The 5,979-nt window shown below is 51.8% G+C and overlaps 1 long non-coding RNA gene across 1 annotated transcript; it reads left to right on the top strand.

The window, feature by feature from the left end:
- On the top strand, window positions 1-5,965 carry LOC107307832. The gene is made up of 3 exons (XR_001552523.2): window positions 1-54; window positions 1,417-1,531; window positions 5,814-5,965. It is a non-coding gene; the product is annotated as an uncharacterized LOC107307832 (long non-coding RNA).
- Window positions 5,966-5,979: the final 14 nt, after the last annotated feature.

Below are 5,979 nucleotides of genomic sequence, written 5' to 3'. Positions count from 1 at the left end.
GAGATCGGCTTCGGCAAACTGGAGACGTACGTCAAACTGGACAAACTGGGGGAGGTGAGTGTTGGGTCACCATTGGGTCACTATTGGGTCACTATTGGGTCACCATTGGGTTATTAGGTCACTATTGGGGCACTATTGGGTCACCATTGGGTCACCATTGGGTCACTATTGGGTTATTAGGTCACTATTGGGTCATTATTGGGTCACCATTGGGTCACTATTGGGTCATTATTGGGTTATTAGGTCACTATTGGGTCACTATTGGGTCACTATTGGGTCATTGGGTCACTATTGGGTCACTATTGGGTCACTATTGGGTCATTATTGGGTTATTAGGTCACCATTGGGTCACTGTTGGGTCACTATTGGGTCATTATTGGGTCATTATTGGGTTATTGGGTCACCATTGAGTCACCATTTGGTCACTATTGGGTCACTATTGGGTCATTAGATCACTATTGGGTCACTAATGGGTCACCATTGGGTCACTATTGGGTCACTACTGGGTCACTATTGGGTCACTATTGGGTCACCATTGGGTCACTATTGGGTCACTATTGGGTCACTATTGGGTTATTAGGTCACTATTGGGTCACCATTGGGTCACTATTGGGTTATTAGGTCACCATTGGGGCACTATTGGGTCACTATTGGGGCACTATTGGGGCACTAGCGGGTCATTATTTGGTCACTATTGGGTCATTATTGGGTCACTATTGGGGCACTATTGGGTCACTATTGGGTCATTGGGTCACTATTGGGTCACTATTGGGTTATTAGGTCACTATTGGGTCACTATTTGGTCATTGGGTCACTATTGGGTCACTATTAGGTCACTATTGGGTCACTATTGGGTCACTGTGTCACTATTGGGTCGCTATTGGGTCACTATTGGGTCATTGGGTCACTATTGGGTCATTATTGGGTTATTAGGTCACTATTGTGTCACCATTGGGTCACTATTGGGTCACTATTGGGTCACTATTGTGTCTTTGGGTCACTATTGGGTCACCATTGGGTCACTATTGGGTTATTAGGTCACTATTGGGGCACTATTGGGTCACCATTGGGTCACCATTGGGTCACTATTGGGTCATAGGGTCACTATTGGGTCACTATTGGGTTATTAGGTCACCATTGTGTCACTATTGGGTCACTATTGGGTCACCATTGGGTCACTATTGGGTTATTAGGTCACTATTGGGGCACTATTGGGGCACTATTTGGTCACTATTGGGTCATTGGGTCACCATTGGGTCTTTGGGTCACCATTGGGTCACTATTGGGTCATTATTGGGTTATTAGGGCACTATTGGGTCACCATTGGGTCACTATTGGGTCACCAAAATCCCCCCGATTGACCCCAAAAACACCCTCGTGAGCTCACCACGACATCCTCGTGTCGTCACCATACAGGGCACGTACGCCACGGTGTACAAGGGCCGCTCCAAGCTGACAGAGAACCTGGTGGCTCTGAAAGAAATTCGCTTGGAACATGAAGAGGGAGCGCCTTGCACGGCCATCCGCGAGGGTACGCGCCTTGCACGAGGGCCTTGCACGAGGGGTTGGGGGTCTGTTGCACTATTGGGGCTCATAGAGGCTTTATGAGCGGATGTGGGTCTTTGCACGAGGGCTTGGGGGTCTCTTGCACAATTGGGGGCTCATAGAGGCTTTGTATGGGGATGTGGGGCCTTGCACGAGGGGTTGGGGGTCTGTTGCACTATTGGTGCTCATAGAGGCTTTGGGAGGGGATCTTTGCACGAGGGTTTGGGGGTCTCTTGCACTACTGGGGCTCATAGAGGCTTTACAGTGGGTTGTGGGGCTTTGCACGAGGGTTTAGGGGTCTGTTGCACTATTGGGGGCTCATAGAAGCTTTGGGAGGGGATCTTTACACGAGGGGTTGGAGGTCTATTGCACTATTGGGGATTTATAGAGGCTTTGGGAGGGATCTTTGCACGAGGGTTTGGGGGTCTATTGCACTATTGGGGCTCATAGAGGCTTTGTATGGGGATGTGGGGCTTTGCACAAGGGCCTTGCACAAGGGGTTGGGGGTCTATTGCACTATTGGGGGCTCATAGAGGCTTTATGAGCGGATGTGGGTCTTTGCACGAGGGCTTGGGGGTCTCTTGCACAATTGGGGGCTCATATAGGCTTTGTAAGGGGATGTGGGGCTTTGCACGAGGGCCTTGCACGAGGGCTTGGGGGTCTATTGCACTATTGGGGGCTCATAGAAGCTTTATGAGGGGATCTTTGCATGAGGGTTTGGGGGTCTATTGCACTATTGGGGGCTCATAGAGGCTTTGTGAGGGGATCTTTGCACGAGGGGTTGGGGATCTATTGCACTATTGGGGGCTCATAGAGGCTTTATGAGCAGATGTGAGGCTTTGCACGAGGGCCTTGCACGAGGGTTTGGGGATCTATTGCACTACTGGGGGCTCATAGAGTCTTTACAGGGGGTTGTGGGGCTTTGCACGAGGGGTTGGGGGTCTATTGCACTATTGGGGCTCATAGAGGCTTTACAGTGAGATGTGGGGCTTTGCACGAGGGTTGGGGGTCTGTTGCACTATTGGGGGCTCATAGAGGCTTTGGGAGGGGATCTTTGCACGAGGATTTGGGGGTCTAATGCACTATTGGGGCTCATAGAGGCTTTACAGTGGGATGAGGGGTCTTGCACGAGGGCCTTGCACGAGGGTTTGGGGGTCTCTTGCACTATTGGGGGCTCATAGAGGCTTTACTGTGGGATGTGGGGCCTTGCACGAGGGTTTGGGGGGTCTATTGCACTATTGGGGCTCATATAGGCTTTGGGAGGAGATCTTTGCACGAGGGTTTGGGGGTCTCTTGCACTACTGGGGCTCATAGAGGCTTTACAGTGGGATGTGGGGCCTTGCACGAGGGTTTAGGGGTCCCTTGCGCTATTGGGGGCTTATAGAGGCTTTACAGTGGGATGTGGGGCCTTGCACGAGGGCCTTGCACGAGGGTTTGGGGGTCTATTGCACTATTGGGGCTCATAGAGGCTTTACAGTGGGATGTGGGGCCTTGCATGAGGGTTTAGGGGTCCCTTGCACTATTGGGGGCTTATAGAGACTTTGTATGGGGATGTGGGGCCTTGCACGAGGGCCTTGCACGAGGGGTTGGGGGTCTGTTGCACTATTGAGGGCTCATAGAGGCTTTACAGTTGTTTGTGGGGCTTTGCACGAGGGGTTGGGGGTCTGATGCACTATTGGGGGCTCATAGAGTCTTTACAGGGGGTTGTGGTGCTTTGCACGAGGGTTTGGGGGTCTCTTGCACTAGTGGGGGCTCATAGAGGTTTTATGAGCAGATGTGGGGCCTTGCACGAGGGTTTGGGGGTCTCTTGCACTATTGGGGCTCATAGAGGCTTTGTAAGGGGATGTGGGGCTTTGCACGAGGAGTTGGGGGGCTGAGATGGGTTGTGGCTTCTATGTGGTGCCTCTATGGGGCTTTGCACGAGGGTTGTGACTTCCAATTGTCAATTGCACGAGGGTTGGGGCTTCCAATTGACACCTCTATGGCGCTTTGCACGAGGATTGGTGCTTTGAATGGGGCCTTCAGGATTTACACGTGGGTTTGGGGTTCATATACGGGGGGGGGGTTGTGGGTTTGCACAAGGATTTGGGGCTTTGCACGAGGGTTGTGGCTTCAATATGGCATCTCTATGGGGCTTTGCACGAGGGTTGTGGTTTCAATATGGCATCTCTATGGGGCTTTGCACGAGGGTTGTGGTTTCAATATGGCATCTCTATGGGGCTTTGCACGAGGATTGGGGCTTCAATATGGCATCTCTATGGGGCTTTGCACGAGGATTAGGGCTTCCAAGTGTGGTTACACAAGGGTGGGGTTCACCATTGGTATTCATGGGGATTTTCACAAGAGGATTTTCACGAGGGCTTTGAGGGTTTAGGGTCCCCTATAGGATTTAGGGTCCCTTATAGGATTATGGGGTCCGTTATAGGACTTTGGGGTCCCCTATAGGATTCTGGGGTCCCTATAGGACTTAGGGTCCCCTATAGGATTTAGGGTCCCCTATAGGACTTAGAGTCCCCTATAGGATTTATGAGGGTTGGGTTTATGGGGGCATCACAAGTGATTTTCACAAGAGGGTTCACAATTGGGTTCATAAAGGGGATTTTCACGAGCGGGGTGTTCACAAGGGAGGATTTGCACAAGTATGGGGCTTCACAAGAGAGGGTTCACAAGAGGGGGGTTCACAAGGGGGATTTCACGGTGGGATTTTCACTATGGGGTTTTCACAGGGGTCGATATAGGGATTTTCAAATTAGGGTTTTAATGGGGGGGTTCACAAGGGGATTTTCACGAGGGGGATTTTCACGAGGGGGGGTTTTCACGAGGGGGGTTTTCACGAGGGGGGATTTTCACGAGGGGGGATTTTCACGAGGGTTTTCCCCTCAGTGTCGCTGCTGAAGAACCTCAAGCACGCCAACATCGTGACCCTGCATGATATCATCCACACGGAGCGCTCCCTCACTCTGGTCTTCGAGTACCTCGTGAGCACCAAAAGACCCCAAAATCCCCCAAATTCACCCCAAAAATCCCATCTGGAACCCCAAAAATCCCANAGGGGTTGGGGGTCTATTGCACTATTGGGGGCTCATAGAGGGGATTCAGTGGGATGTGGGGCTTTGCACGAGGGGTTGGGGGTCTATTGCACTATTGGGGGCTCATAGGGGCTTTATGAGCGGATGTGGGGCTTTGCACGAGGGTTTGGGGGTCTCTTGCACTATTGGGGGCTCATAGAGGCTTTACAGTGGGATGTGGGGCCTTGCACGAGGGGTTGGGGGTCTATTGCACTATTGGGGGCTCATAGAGGCTTTATGAGCAGATGTGGAGCCTTGCACGAGGGTTTGGGGGTCTCTTGCACTACTGGGGGCTCATAGCGGCTTTACAGTGGGATGTGGGGCCTTGCACGAGGGCCTTGCACGAGGGTTTGGGTGTCTCTTGCACTATTGGGGGCTCGTAGAGGCTTTACAATGGGATGTGGGGCCTTGCAAAAGGGCTTGGGGGGCCTGAGATGGGTTGTGGCTTCAATGTGGTGCCTCTATGAGGCTTTGCACGAGGGTTGTGACTTCCAAGTGTCAATTGCACGAGGATTTGGGGCTTTGCACGAGGATTGGGGCTCCCAGTTGGCACCTCAATGGGGCTTTGCACGAGGGTTTGGGGATCTTAAGTGTTCACATATTGGGGGGGGGTTGTGTGTTTGCACAAGGATTTGGGGCTTCGCACGAGTGTTGTGGGGATTTGATGTGGCATCTCTATGGGGCTTTGCACGAGGGTTGTGGCTTCACAAGTGTCAAATCTATGGGGCTTTGCACAAGGCTTCCCAGTGTTGTTACACAAGGGTGGGGTTCACCATTGGAATTAATGGGGATTTTCACAAGAGGGTTTTCACGAGGGGCTTTTCACGGGGCTTCAGGGGTGGGTTTATGGGGGACATCACTGAATTTTCACAAGTGATTTTCACAAGAGGGTTCACAATTGGGTTCATAAAGGGGATTTTCACGAGCGGGGTGTTCACAAGGGAGGATTTGCACAAGTATGGGGCTTCACAAGAGAGGGTTCACAAGAGGGGGGTTCACAAGGGGGGTTTCACAGTGGGATTTTCACTATGGGATTTTCACAGGGGTCGATATAGGGATTTTCAAATTAGGGTTTTAATGGGGGGGTTCACAAGGGGATTTTCACGAGGGGGATTTTCACGAGGGGGGGTTTTCACGAGGGGGGTTTTCACGAGGGGGGATTTTCACGAGGGGGGATTTTCACGAGGGTTTTCCCCTCAGTGTCGCTGTTGAAGGACCTGAAACACGCCAACGTGGTGACGTTGCACGACATCATTCACACTCAGAGCTGCCTCACACTCGTCTTCGAGTACCTCGTGAGCACCAAAAGACCCCAAAATAACCCAAATTCACCCCAAAAATCCCATCAGGAACCCCAAAAATCCCA

The sequence above is a fragment of the Coturnix japonica genome, unplaced genomic scaffold, assembly GCF_001577835.2.
Source record: "Coturnix japonica isolate 7356 unplaced genomic scaffold, Coturnix japonica 2.1 chrUnrandom1017, whole genome shotgun sequence".
Classification (NCBI taxonomy): domain Eukaryota; kingdom Metazoa; phylum Chordata; class Aves; order Galliformes; family Phasianidae; genus Coturnix; species Coturnix japonica.
This window is presented reverse-complemented; position numbering and strand designations above follow the sequence as displayed.